The sequence below is a fragment of the Mobula birostris genome, chromosome 24 (assembly GCF_030028105.1).
Source record: "Mobula birostris isolate sMobBir1 chromosome 24, sMobBir1.hap1, whole genome shotgun sequence".
Lineage (NCBI taxonomy): Eukaryota > Metazoa > Chordata > Chondrichthyes > Myliobatiformes > Myliobatidae > Mobula > Mobula birostris.
The window spans coordinates 9,451,667-9,467,168 of record NC_092393.1 but is presented as its reverse complement, the minus strand read 5'-3'; positions in this window follow the sequence as shown (position 1 = coordinate 9,467,168).

The window sequence follows — 15,502 nt, the reverse complement described above, 5'->3', positions numbered from 1 at the left end:
AGCTTAAGACCACCATGAGGGTGGAGGCGACGGTCCGATTAATTTCGACCTGTGATTACCAGTGTGGGTAAGAGCTTGCCTGTGGGGGTCTGCTGGTGGCGAACCCATGCCGTGGGTTAGTAGACTGTTCCCTAGAAGGGGCTCTGTCCATCTGTGTCTGTGTGGGGGTCACGCCAAGTGACTCTGAAGACTTTGGAAGCAAGAACAACTAAAGCTGCCAACTTGAACATCAACTCAATTAACTCTCCCTCTCTCCATCAATTTAACTCGACGTAACACAAAGTGAACTGAACTGCTTAAACTTACCTGACACCGTAAGACTGGTATCTACCTCCTGGACTATTATTTTTGTATCCACACACATTTATGGATATATATATATATATATAATAGTTTATAACCTGTATTATATTATTCGGTTTAATGATATTAATTCATAGTAGTAATAAATATAGTTTTAAGTTATAGTAAACCAGACTCCAGGTGTGTCCATTTCTGCTGGTCCTTTTCAACCCATCACGGGGTTTGTGACACAACAGACTGTCGTTTTGCAGATGAGGATTGAGGATCATGTGGAAGACATTAGCTCCTACATCACTGACTCTCCACTCATATCCCTGAACCTCAGGTACCCTTGGCTGTGCCAGCATAACCCATTTGTGTACTGGAAGGAGGAGAGAATCATTGCTTAGTCCAGGCATTGTAAGAAGGTATGTTTGCTGTTGGGAGAGTATGTTTGCTCTCCCAAGACCAATGACCAGATGGGGACAGACTTCAGTCAAGGTAACATGAAGCCTAAGGGATCCAGCTGCCAGGTCCCGACTAAAGGGAAGACTCCCAAACACAGACCTTTGGAGCCTGTTCCTGGGGGTACAGGAACCATCTGTGACACCTCATTGCCATTGTCTGAGGATACGATGGAGTCTAATAAACCTAGGGAGATGCCTTTAAGGTTGGTCGAACCTCCCCTGCCACCTAAGAAACCTCAGGAGTCATCCTTGAAGGAGGAGCCAGAAGAGCTTGCAACACCCAGGCTGGTTGAAGTTCCTTCCATCTACAAGGAAGGGGTCTTCAGCAAGGGAAAGGCCTTGGCTCTTCCAACACAGCAACCCTACAACTGTGCTATAGATCTTCTGCTTGGTACTTGTCTTCTGTGTGGTCAGTTAGAGGCGCTCTCAGGTCCAGGGAGGAGTGCAATGGAAATAGATATAAGGAAGGCCCTTGCTATGGGGTTCATTTGGCCCTCCACTTCATGCGGGCTTCTTCTTCTTACAAAAGAAGGATGGGAGCCTGCAGCCATGCATTGATTGTAGAGGATTAAACCGCAACACAGTTAAGAATCATTATTCCCTTCCACTCATGAATACAACCTTTGAGATTCTCCAAGGGGCAAGAGTATTCACTAAGCTAGACCTACGGTGTGCATACAATTTAATCCCTATAAGGGAGGGCGATGAGTGGAAGCCTGCATTCAATACACCGATGGGGTACTATGAGTACCTGGTTATATAAAACATAGAATAGTACAGCACAGTACAGGCCCTTCGGCTCACAATGTTATGCCGACCCTTAAACCATGCCTCCCCACATTAAATTCCTCCATATACCTGTCTAGTAATCTCTTAAATTTCACTAGTGTATCTGCCTCCACCACTGACTCAGGCACCAAGCACCCTCAGTAAAAAACCTTCCTCTAATATCCCCCTTGAACTTCCCACCCCTTACCTTAAAGCCATGTCCTCTTGTATTAAGCAGTGGTGCCCTGGGGAAGAGGCGCTGGCTGTCCACTCTATCTATTCCCCTTAACATCTTGTATATCTCTATCATATCTCCTCTCATCCTCCTTCTCTCCAGAGAGTAAAGCCCTAGCTCCCTTAATCTCTGATCATAATGCATACTCTCTAAACCAGGCAGCATCGTGGTAAATCTCCTCTGTACCCTTTCAATGCTTCCACATCCTTCCTATAGTGAGGCAACCAGAACTGGACACAGTGCTCCAAGTGTGGCCTAACCAGAGTTTTATATAGCTGCATCATTACCTCGCACCTCTTAAACTCTATCCTTCGACTTATGAAAGCTAACACTCCATAAGCTTTCTTAACTACCCTATCTACCTGTGAGGCAACTTTCAGGGATCTGTGGACATGTACACCCAGATCCCTCTGCTCCTCCACACTTCCAAGTATCCTGCCATTTACTTTGTACTCTGCCTCGGAGTTTGTCCTTCCAAGGTGTACCATCTCACACTTCTCTAAGTTGAACTCCATCTGCCACTTCTCAGCCCACTTCTGCATCCTATCAATGTCTCTCTGCAATCTTCGACAATCCTCTACACTATCTATAACACCACCAACCTTTTTGTCATCTGCAAACTTTCCAACCCACTCTTCTACCCCCAGGTCGTTAATAAAAATCATGAAAAGTAGAGATCCCAGAACCGATCCTTGTGGGACACCACTAGTCACAACCCTCCAATCCGAATGTACTCCCTCCACCACGACCCTCTGCTTTCTGCAGGCTAGCCAATTCTGAATCCACCTGGCCAAACTTCCCTGGATCCCATGCCTTCTGACTTTCTGAATTAGCCTTCCGTGTGGAACCTTGTCAAATGCCTTACTAAAATCCATGTAGGTCACATCCACTGCACTACCCTCATCTATATGCCTGGTCATCTCCTCAAAGAAATCTATCCGGCTTGATGGGCATGATCTGCCCTTCACAAAGCCATGCTGACTGTCCCTGATCAGTCCATGATTCTCTAAATGCCCATAGATCCTATCTCTAAGCATCTTTTCCAACAGCTTTCCCACCACAGACGTAAGGCTCACTGGTCTATAATTACCCGGACTATCCCTACTACCTTTTTTGAACAAGGGGACAACATTCACCTCCCTCTAATCCTCCGGTATCATTCCCGTGGATAACGAGGATATAAAGACCCTAGCCAGAGGCTCAGCAATCTCTTCCCTCGCCTCGTGGAGCAGCCTGGGGAATATTCCGTCAGGCTCCGAGGAATTATCCGTCCTAATGTATTTTAACAAATCCAACACCTCCTCTCCCTTAATATCAACATGCTCCAGAACATCAACCTCACTCATATTGTCCTCACCATCATCAAGTTCTCCCTCAATGGTGAATACCGAAGAGAAGTATTCGTTGAGGACCTCGCTCACTTCCACAGCCTCCAGGCATATCTTCCCACCTTTATCTCTAATTTGTCCTACCTTCACTCCTGTCATCCTTTTGTTCTTCACATAATTGAAGAATGCCTTGGGGTTTTCCTTTACCCTACTCGCCAAGGCCTTCTCATGCTCCTATTTTGCTCTCCTCAGCCCCTTCTTAACCTCCTTTCTTGCTACCCTATATTCCTCAATAGACCCATCTGATCCTTGCTTCCTAAACCTCATGTATGCAGCCTTCTTCCACCTGACTAGATTTTCCACCTCACTTGTCACCCATGGTTCCTTCACCCTTCAGCCTTGTGAATGCTCCAGCTGTTTTCCAAGCCTTTATAAACAGAAGACTCTCCATAAGCATGCCTTCATCCACGTGGATGATATCCTCGTTTTCTCGAAGTCCATAGAGGAACACATCACTCATGTCAGGGATATTTTAAAAAGACTGCTAGACCATGGATTTATGTCAAGTTGGGGAAGTCCGAAATTCACATGGTGACTGTTTCAATTTTGGGCTTCAACTATTTGTAGTGGAGCATATAGATCTTAAGAAAAAGGATGTACTGGAGCTTTTGAAAAGTATTAAGTTAGTTAAGTCACTGGGACTGGATGAGATATACCCCAGGCTACTGTGGGAAGTGATGGAGGAGATTGCTGAGACTCTTGCAATGATCTTTGCGTCATCAATAGGGACAGGAGAAGTACCAGAGGATTAGAGGGTTGCAAATGTTGTTCCCTTGTTCAAGAAAGGGAGTAGAGATAACTCACCAGTGCATTTGACTTCAGTGGTGGGCAAGTTGTTGGAGAAGATCCTGAAAGGCAGGATTTATGAGCATTTGAAGAGACATAATATGATTAGGCATAGTCAGCATGGCTTTGTCAAGGGCAAGTCATGCCTTACAAGACTGATTGAGTTCTTTGAGGATGTAACAAAACAAGTAGAGCAGTGGATGTAGTGTATACAGATTTCAGTAAGGCTCCCTTTGATTCAGATAAGGTTCCCTTTGCAAGGCAATTTCAGAAAGTAAGGAGGCATGGGATCCAAGGAAATCTTGCTTTGTGGATCCCGAATTGGCTTGCCAACAGAAGGCAAAGGGTGGTTGTAGATGGTTCGTATTCTGCATGGAGGTCGGTGACCAGTGGTGTGCTGTAGGCATCTGTTTGGGACCCCTCCTGTTTGTGATTTTTATAAATGACCTGGATGAAGAAGTAGAAGCGTAGGTTAGTAAGTTTGTTGATGACACAAAGGTTGGGGCTATTGTGGATAATGTGGAGGGTTGTTAGAGATTACAGCGGGACATCAATAAGATGTAGAACTGGGCTGAAAAGTGGTAGATGGAGTTCAACCCAGATAAAGTGTGAAGTGATTCATTTTGGTCGGTCAACTTGAAGACAAAACATAATATAAATGGTAAGGCTCTTGGCAGTGTGGAGGATCTGAGAGCTCTCAGGGTCTGCATCAATAGGATACTCAAAGCTGTTGCGCACGTTGAAGGTATTGTTAAGAAGGCATACGTTGTGTTGGAATTCATCAACCATGGGATTGAGTTTAAGAACTGAGAGGTAATGTTACAGCTATATAGCACCTTGGTCAGACCCCCTTGGAGTACTGTATTCAGATCTGGTCACCTCACTACAGGGCAGATGTGGATACTATAGAGAGAGTGCAGAGGAGATTTACAAGGATGTTGCCTGGTTTGGAGGGCGTACCTTATGAGAATAAGTTGAGTGAACTTGGCGTTTTCTCCTTGGAGTAACAGAGGATGAGAGGTGAACTGATCGAGGTGTTTAAGATGATGAGATGCATTGATTGTGTGGATAGTCAGAGAATTTTTCCCATGGCTGAATGGCTAACATGAGGAGGCATAGTTTTAAGGTGCTTGGAAATAGGAACCGAGGGAATGTCAGGGGTAAGTTTTTCACATAGAGAGTGGTGGGTGCGTGGAATGCACTGCCGGTGGTGGAAGCAGATACAATAGGGACTTTTATCAGCCCCTTGGATAGGTACCTGCAGCTTTGAAAAATAGAGGGCTATGCGCTAGGGAAATTCTAATCAGTCTCTAGAGTAGGTTCCATGGTCGGCACAACATTGTGGGCCAAAGGGCCTGTAACGTGCTGTAAATTTCTATGTTCTAATTAACCCACCATCCTGAACGTCTTTGGGATATAGGAGAAAATTGGAGTACTCAGTACTCCGGTAGCCACTCACTTCAACTCTGCTTCCCATTCCCATTCAGATATGTCCATACATGGCCTCCTCTACTGCTATGATGAGACTAAATTCAGGTTAGAGGAGCAACACCTCATATACCGTCTAGGTAGTCTCCAGCCCCTTGGTATGAACATAGAATTCTCCAACTTCCGGTAATTCCCTCCCCCTCCCTTCCTCTATCCCTATTTCACTCTGCCCCCTCCCCCAGCTCCCTCATGGTTCCACCTCCTTCTTCTACCACCCATTGTTTTCAGGGCTATGACGTCAATGCTTCCCCTCCCCCACCCCTTTGTCTTTCAAATTACTGGTCTTTCAACTGAAGCTACAAGCATTCTTCAAATCCTTCCCCATCTTTCATTCTTCAGTCCTGATGAAGGGTTCCCACCTGAAACGTCGACTCATCGTTTCTAACTGATGCTGCCCGACCTGCTGAGTTCATCCAGCGTACTGAAAGTGTTGTTTTGATCTTTTACAGCATCTGCAGATTATTTTGTGTGTACTCAGAGGAAACTCAGGCAGTTACAGGGAGACAACAGGAATTCTGCAGATGCTGGAAATTCAAGCAACACATATAAAAGTTGCTGGTGAACGCAGCAGGCCAGGCAGCATCTCTAGGAAGAGGTGCAGTCGACGTTTCAAGTTAGTCGACGTTTCAAGTTAGTCCAAGTTAGTCCTGATGAAGGGTCTCGGCCTGAAACGTCGACTGCACCTCTTCCTAGAGATGCTACCTGGCCTGCTGCATTCACCAGCAACTTTTATGTGTGTTGCAGTTACAGGGAGAATTTGCAAACTCCATGCAGACAATCCCCGACATCAGGATCAAACCTGTGTTAAGCAAACCGAATAAAGCCAAATATCCAGCTGTTTATTTCTTCTCTCTTTATGGGAATTTGCTGTGCACAGGCTGACGGCATTACCAACTACATTCAGCAGTGCCGTGTCTCTGAAGTACTTTGAGACATCTTGCCAATGAAGAGGACATTGTGTTCATGCAGGCTCTTTCAGCTTCATCCTTCATCTTTAATGCAGGGAAGATTCAGGATAGGAACGGATGGCACTTAGGTGAGTTAGAGGGAAGGGGTGAGAATGGAAAGAAATGCATGAGTTGATTGTAAACACAGCAGCAGATACTGTCCTTGAGACTGTCAAGTGACCGTGGCATGAATCAAGCAATTATGGACTGGTCTCAAATGGATTACTCAGAGGTTGCTCAGAGAGGATTTCAGTTAATGTTCATACAAGAACCTGAGATCCAGAAAACTAGTCCTGGCGATTTGGGAATAATAGGTCTTGCCTCACAAATTTACAGAAACTCTGCAAGGTGCAAATTAAATTGGTGGACATTTTGGAAAGCAGACTAACAAGGGATTTTTAACATACTCAGACAACTTCTCAGGAAATGCAAAATGAGGGCTCTGCTTTGTTCCAGATGGTATCAAGCACTGAGTGTTCCTACAGTGGTGTCCAAAGAGTCAAATGAATGCTCTTTCACCACTCAAATTGTACTTTACAGAGTGCAAAGGCTGGGGAAAATCCGACAGTGAGTCACTTACCGGAGAGTCCTCTCACTCACTTCTAACGCATGATAACAGCTTACATCAGGCGCTTTTAAGCAAAGCAAAGGTGTACAGAATTAAGAACCATGACCATAACTGGAATTAACATTTCCAGGTGATAAATATCTAATTCAATAATTACTGTAGTCCTTTGTGACAAAGGAAGTCGTCTTGGCCCATCAAGTCTTTGCTAGCTCACAGGACATTACCATTCCTAATTAATATTCTCTGAAATTTTTTTCTCCCAATGATCTTAACAACCCCCTTAAGTTCTAACACCTACACATAAGGGGAAATTCACAGGAACCAGTTAATGCACTGGTCAGCGAGTCATAGCTCACCCCTCCCCCTGTCCCCTGCTCACAGATCTCCAATCCACTGAAACCCTTTGCTTCTCCGCTTTCGGCCTTCTGCACTCGCCCGATTTCCTACACTGTACCGCTGGTGGTCTTCAGCTGCCTGCATCTTAACTCTGAAAACGTACTTCCTCTGTGTGGTTGAACAGCATCCTGGGCTGTCTAAGTCTGTCAACAAGGGGTAGTTGTTGTTGAGAGTGGGTGACTGCTCCTGAGCAGCTGATGGGGCTTGTCCTTCTCTATTGGCAGCTTGTTCTGGAGTGGGGCCACCAGGGAGCAGACTGCTGACCAATCTTCACCAGTCTGTTGCTTGCTCAAAGTTCAAAGTACATTTATTATCGAAGTGTGTATATAATATACAACCCTGAGACTTGTCTCTTTACAGACAGCCACAAAATAAGAAACCCAAAAGAACCTATTAAAAAAAATCCAACAAACACCCAATGTGCAGAGGGAGAATGAAAAAGCAAATCATGCAAACAATAAAAGCAAGTAAACGGCATTTAGAACGAAAGTGAGTCCTCAGACATGAAGCTTGGAGCAGTTGGAGCAAGCTACAGTCACAGCCACAGCCTCAGTTCAGCACATAGTGGAGTAAACATGGCATTTTCTTCTCTCTGCTAGATTATGTATCGCATTGGACCGCTCCTGCTAAGTTAACAAATTTCACGTCACATGCCGGGGATAATAAACCTGATTCTGATTCTGATTCTAATTCTGAGTCTCTGGCAATGATCTTTGCATCATCAACAGGGATGGGAGAACCTCTGGAGCACTGGAGGGTTGTAGATGTTGTTCCCTTATTCAAGAAAGGGAGTAGAGAAAGACCAGGAAATTATAGACCAGTGAGTCTTACTTCAGTGGTTGGTAAGTTGATGGAGAAGATCCTGAGAGGCAGGAATTATGAACATTTGGAGAGGAATAATATTATTAGGAATAGTCAGCATAGCTTTGTCAAAGGCAGGTTGTTCCTTACGAGCCTGATTGAATTTTTTGAGGATGTGACTAAACACATTGATGAAGGGAGAGCCATAGATGTAGTGTATATGGATTTCAGCAAGGCATTGATAAGATACCCCATGCAAGGCTTATTGAGAAAGTAAGGAGGCATAGGAACCAAGGGAATTTGCTTGCCCACAGAAGGCAAAGAGTGGTTGGAGACGGGTCATATTCTGCATGGAGGTCAGTGACCAGTGGTGTGCCTCAGGGATCTGTTCCGGGACCACTTCTCTTCATGATTTTTATAATTGGTAGAGGAAGTAGATGGATGGGTTAGTAAATTTGCTGATGACACAAAGGTTGGAGGTGTTGTGGATAGTGTGGAGGGCTGTCAGAGGTTACAGCGGGACATCGATAGGATGCAAAACTGGGCTGAAAAGTGGCAGATGGAGTTCAACCCAGATAAGTGTGAGGTGGTTCATTTTGGTAGGTCAAATATGATGGCAGAATATAGCATTAATGGCAAGACTCTTAGCAGTGTAGAGGATCAGAGGGATTTTGGGATCCGAGTCCATAGGACACTCAAAGTTGCTGCGCAGGTTAACTGTGGGGGTAAGAAGGCTTACAGTGCATTGGCCTTCATCAACCATGGGATTGAGTTCAACAGCCAAGAGGTAACGTTACAGCTGTATAGGACCCTAGTCAGACCCCACTTGGAGTACTGTGCCCAGTTCTGGTCTCCTCACTACAGGAAGGATGTGAATGTGGATGTAGAAAGGGTGCAGAGGAGATGTACAAGGATGTTGCCTGGATTGGGGAGCATGTCTTATGAGAATAGGTTGAGTGAATTCGGCCTTTTCTCCTTGGAGCGACAGAGGATGAGAGGTGACTTGATGACGATGAGAGGCATTGATCGTGAGGATAGTCAGAGGCTTTTTCCCAGGGCTGAAATGGCTAGCATGAGAGGACATAGTTTTAAGGTGCTGGGGTGTAGGTACAGAGGAGAAGTCAGGGGTATGTTTTTTATGCAGAGTGGTGAGTGCGTGGAATGGACTGCTGGCGACGGTGATGGAGGCGGATACGATAAAGTCTTTTAAGAGACTCTTGGGTAAGTACATGGAGCTTAGTGAAATAGAGGGTTATGTGTAACCCTTGGTAATTTCTGGAGTTTGAACTCTCCAGGATCAAACCGCTGACAAAAATAAAATCTCCTTTTACACTCTTCCCACAGATCTAACTCGTTGACGTCCATGGCCCTGCGTAGTCATTTCACAATCCAGATAAAAATGAGCTTTACTTGTCACATGTACATTGAAACATACAGTGAAATGCACTGCTTGTGTCGGGGGTGTGTTCTGGGCAGGCCGTAAGTGTTGTCACGCTTCCCGCTCCATCGTAGCATGTGCCTTTGGAATGTGGGAGGAAATCAGAGCACTCAAAGGAAACCACGTGGTTATGGGGAGAATGTACAGACAGCAGCAGGAATTGAACCCCATCTTACAGCCAGAGTGCTGTAAAGCATCATGCTAGCCACTATGCTGTGTGTTGTTACATCTATCACTGTTCCAGGAAGTTATGATATCCCTTTGAAAAGAGGCAGCCTGCAGATCTCGAAAATCGTAAAGCTGTAACCAAGCCTTCCAGAAAGGATGCAGGCAAGTTCAACTCCAGGCATTTAAAAGGGATCTGCATCTCCAACTGAATGGAAAATATCTGCAGATATTGAAAGAGGGGAACTCAGCAGGTCAGGCAGCATCTATGAACAGGCAATGTTTCAGGCGAAGACCATTCATCAGCAGGGTCTCTTTCTGATCAAGGGTCTTGGGCTGAAATGTCGACTCTTCATCTCCCTGCATAGATTCTGCCTGACCTTCTGAGTTCCTCCAGCTTTTTGTGTGCGTTGCTCCCAATTTCTAGTTTCTACAGAATCTCTTGTGTCTCCAGTTGCTTCTCCTTTCTCTGTTACAGATGGGGAACATTGTCAGAAACTCACACACTCACCCACACCATTCCAAATACACCAAGGTTTAAGCTAAGGGGAAGGATTTCAAAGGGATCTGAAAGGCAATGTTTTAACACAGTGTAGTGGGTATATGGACCGTGCTGCCAGAATAAGTAGCAGAGAAAGATTCAATTACAACATTGAAAGACATTCAGGCAGGTTCATGGATGGAAACGTTTTAGAAAGATATGAGAGAAATGCAGGGAAATGGGATTTGCTCAAAGTAGAAAACTTGGTTGTTATGGACAAGTTGGGCTGAAGGTCTGAACCATGCTGTATAACTGTGACTCAATGACACTCACCCACAAGCATGACCAGATGTCTACATCCATACCCATACACCCACACCCATGGCAGGATAGTTATACACTGTCATGAGCCCTGAGGCTGGCCATACAGTGTTGAGCTTCTAGAGTTTTTAAGCACCTATATTTACCAATCAATATCTTAACTAGAGTTGTTAAACCCTTGTGTTTTTGGTTTAAAATTGTCAGGTTAATTGTGGTTGGCACATGTTTCCCGTATTCTATGATTATTCATTCAGTGCTTTACTAGGGTCATTGTGCCGGACAGAATGAATTGTTACATGGTGTCACCTCCAGGGCTCTGTTGGTATTCCAATGTCTAACCTCTTGTTTCCATCCCTGCCTTGGGATCCAGCCATACTTCCGTACCTGGGTTCGTTCTTCAAGTGCGCATTATGACATACACATTATCACACACCTTCCTAAATAAAGAGAACTCCCAAAGGTCACCCATATGCATGACAAGTGACTACCTATAATTCCTAGAATTTCAACATTTAAACGTTAAGAATTATTGATCCAAAAATAATCACCCATTCTTACATATGGGTATAGCATTCCATACAATTGAGAACATCCACAAGAGACCATGTCTCAGGAAGATGAATCCATCGTCAGGGATCACTGTCATCCAGGCCACACCCTCTTCTCATTGTTGCCATCAGGCAGGAGCCTGAAGGTTCAACAGCTTCTTCCCCAATGACGTCGGGCTGTTGAACTAACTTGAAAAATCCTAAATTTCTGGGACAATATTTATTTTCACTTGTTCAACTTGGACTAGTGTCATTATGTTTATTATGTTATTTATTTTTAAGCCAATGTAGTTAAGTTGATGTTAATTTATGTTTTTCATGTTTGTAATGTACTGTGTTACTGGTACAAAGAGCTCGTGTCCATGGCATTTATGACCTCTGAATGATAAACTTGAACTTCAATGTTATTTATGAGTTCTTTTTCTGTGTGGAACTTGAAAAATTTACATGCCCACATATCAAGAGGCTCGATTCTATGCAAATATATGTGAGGCATCTATGGTGGGAAATAAAGAGTCAATGTTTCAGGCCAAAGCACTCCATCAGAACTGAAATGGAAGAGGGCAGAGCCAGAATAAGAAGGTGGGGTTAAGGAAAGGAGTACAAGCTGGCAGTCGATAGGTGAGATCAGGTGAGGGGGATGTTGAGTGGATGAGGGTGGGGGGATGAAGTAAGAAGCTGGGAGTTGAAACAGAGGAGGGGCTGAAGAAAAATTCTGAAAGGAGACAACAGTGAACCATGGAGCAAAGGGAAGCAGGATGGGCACCAAAGAAGGAGAGGGGCAGGTGAAAAGGAGAGAAGGGGTGAGAGAGCAACAACAACAGGAAATGGAAAAAGAGAGGAGGAAGGAGGAAGAAATTACCAGAAGTTAAAGAAACCAATGTTCTTCCATCTCTCCGTGAGAAGTGGGGAGGGATGAGTGGACAATAGTCATGTAGCGAGTGATCCCGACTGAAAGCAAGGTCGGGGAGGGAAAGAAGCGCTCATTGGTAGGATCCCATTTGTAATGGCGAAAGTTGTGAAAGTTGCCCACTGAACTCCTTCCCAGCACTTATCCCTGAAGGGTGCCAAGTGATATAGCTGCCCTCACATATATTTGTATATACGTGCACTTGTAATGCTACTATCTATCTATCTATATACCGTACCTCCTCCCTCACCACCATTCAGAGCAACAAACAGAAGCAACACTTCACCTGCAAGACTGTCAGGGTCCAGTGCTCCTGGGCTGACCTCTTTTACATCAGTAAGGCCCAATGCAGATTGAAGGGCTGTTTTTGTTACCAGGTTCAGATATGGCCCAAGTGCAGAGTAAGAGGTACTGAAGCAGGTAGATATTTCACAGACTTTAATGTGAACAGTGTTAAGGGGAAAATAAAACAATAAACGCTGGGTCAAACAGGGCCGTTAACTAAAACTCTCAAATGGAAAACAAAGCCTCTACTGCGGCTGAAAAAAACATCTGAACATTAAACAAACACTGCTAGTCAGGAGGAGAGGAGAGAGAGCAGCGTGCCACACGTGCACAGCCCTCCGGTGAAAAATGATATCGTATCCATTAAATAGGGGCCGTGGACAATTCTGATTTGATGCAGACAGGTGTGAAAGCACAGAGGAACATCTGGAGAAATTTCTGAAACGCCAGTTCGCTGCTGTTGTTACTGCGCGATGGGGAATCTTCCGGAGGGAAGGCCTCAAAATCCCCGGCGTTGCCTGCTGTTGGCGACCAAGATTGAGGTTGAATTGTTCGGACGGAGATGGCGCTCAGTACTCGGACTCGGACAGCTGATCAGAGGCTCGAAGTTTTCAGATGACTCAGAGTGGGATTGTGGTCAGGGATGGCAGGGAGAGTTTTTCTTCCTCCTGTCTGCGTGAGATGTGGAACATTTGAGAGACTTTGAACTTTTTACTGTGCTCATGGACTTCTTCATCAAGTTATGGTATTGTTGCACTGTTGTAACTATAGTTATAGTTATGTGGTTTTGTCAGCTTTTTCAGTCTTGGTCTGTCCTGTGTTTTGTGATATCACATCAGAGGAAATATTGTATCATTTCTTAATGCATGCATTACTAAATGACAATAAAAAGAGGACTGCGTGTCTTCATAATCTAATCTAATCTATTCTGGTCTTCAGAGTCAATTGACTCGACAGACCAATTTCTCAGGGAAGGCCAAATGCAAACAGGCAGCGAAGCATTCCTGTGCTCTGTCCAAGTCTCGACAAGCACTTCGACGACAAGTATGGAGTTAAATAATATCACGATTAAATAATAATTAGCTAACACATGCATATTCACAAGCACAATTGCCGTATCTACTGCACTGTCGACTCTGTGGTTGTGACAGGGCCCCCCTTTCTAGGTGCAGCCCCTGAGGTGCCACAGCCCTGTGTCCGCTAGAAGTCCCGGATCAGCGACTTTTCCAAGATGTCCTTCATCGGGATCCAAGTACATTCTTCTGGGCAATACCCTTCCCAGTCCACAAGGAACTGGATCTTATCATGTACCTGGAGAGATGCCAGGAGGCGCCGCACACAATAGACAAGAGAACCATCTACCAGGCAGGGAGGATGGGGAGGTGGGGTGACTGGCGCTTGAGTAACCGGCTTGAGCTGGGAAACGTGGAATACTGGGTGGATCTTCAGTGATGCTGGTAGATGCAATATATAGGACACCTTGTTGACAGCTTTTTCCACTATAAACGGTTTCATGTAGCGCAATGCCAATTTCCGGCTCTCGACTTTCAGGGGAAGATCCCTTGATGCCGACCAGACCTCTTCTCCTGGCTTGAATGTCCTTACCTGCTGACGGAGCCGATCAGCCTGCCGGGAATGCTGTTTCTGGGCCCGCAGCAGAGAAGCCCTGGCTCGTCTCCAGGTGCGCTTGTAGTGCTGGATCAGCTCTTCAGCAGCAGGAGCTCCACGTCGATCTCCTGATCAGGGAAAGTGGGGGCTCGAATCCCTTCTGGCATTCAAAGGGAGACATACTGGTGGAGAACGACTGGAGGTTATTGTGGGTGATCTCTGCCCAAACCAAATGGGAGCTCCAGGACGTGGGGTTGGAAGAGGCAAGACAGCACAGGGTTGTCTCCTACTCCTGGTTCACTCTCTCAGTCTGGCCATTAGATTGGGGGTGGAAGCCAGACGAGAGACTGGCCGTGCTCCTACAAGACAGCAGAAGGCTTTCCAAAAGCAGGAAGTGAACTGTGGTCCACAGTCAGACACCATGTATTGAGGAGAGCCATGGACCCTGAACACATGTTGAACCATGAGTGTGGCAGTCTCACGAGCCGATGGGAGCTTGGGGAGAGCAATGAAGTGGACAGTCTTGGAAAATCGATCCATAACGACCAAAATGGTGGTATTTCCATTAGACGGGGCAGACCAGTGATGAAATCTACTGAAAGGTGGGACCAGGGGCGGTGGGGTACAGGCAGTGGACATAACAGACCCGCTGGATGCTGGCGTGATGTCTTGTTCCGAGCGCAGTTGGGACAAGCTGATACAAAGTCGTGGACATCCTGGGACATAGATGGCCACCAAAATTGTCTCTTTATAAACTCTTGAGTCTGTTGGATTCCCGGATGTCCAGCCAGACGGGATGAGTGACCCATTCCAACACTTTGGAACACAACGCAGCAGGGACAAACAGTCGGTTGGGAGGTCTCCCATCCGGGCCTGGATCTGATTGTTGGGCAGCCCTCACCTCTGCCTCTCTTCCCCAGATCACCGGAGCAGCGATACACGAGCGAGGAAGAATGGGCTCTGGATCGGTTTTGTCCTCAGATGCGTCGAACTGCCGGGAGAGAGCGTCAGCCTTTGTATTCTTGCTGCTGGGACAACAAGTCAGGATGAAATTGAACCGTGTGAAGAAGAGAGCCCACCAGGCTTGACGAGAGTTGAGTCTCTTAACATCCTGAATAGGAGAGGTTCTTGTGTCTGTCCAGACCAAGAATGGATGCTTTACCCCCTCCAGCCAATGTCGCCATTCCTCCAGGGCTTTCTTGACAGCCAGAAGCTCCCAGTTCCCAACATCGTAATTCTTCTCGGCCAGAGTCAAGCGACGGGAAAGAAAGGCACAGGGATGCAGCTGGCTATCCGCAGACGAGCGCTGAGAGGGGACAGCTTCAATGCCTACATCGGATGAATCCACCTCGACAATTAATGACTAAGACGGGTCCGGGTGTTGCAGCAGCGGGGCAGTGGTGAGATGTCTCTTTAGCTCTGAAAATGCTTGGTCAGCATCGTCCGTCCAATGGAATCCTGCCGAGGTCTTCTTGGTCAGTGCGTTAATTGGAGCTGCGAAAGAGCCGAAATTCCAGATGAATTGGCGATAGAAGTTCGCAAACCCCATGAAGCGCCATACCTGTTTGACTGTAGACGGTTTGGGCCACTCTGCAACTGCCTGAACTTCACTAGGGTCCA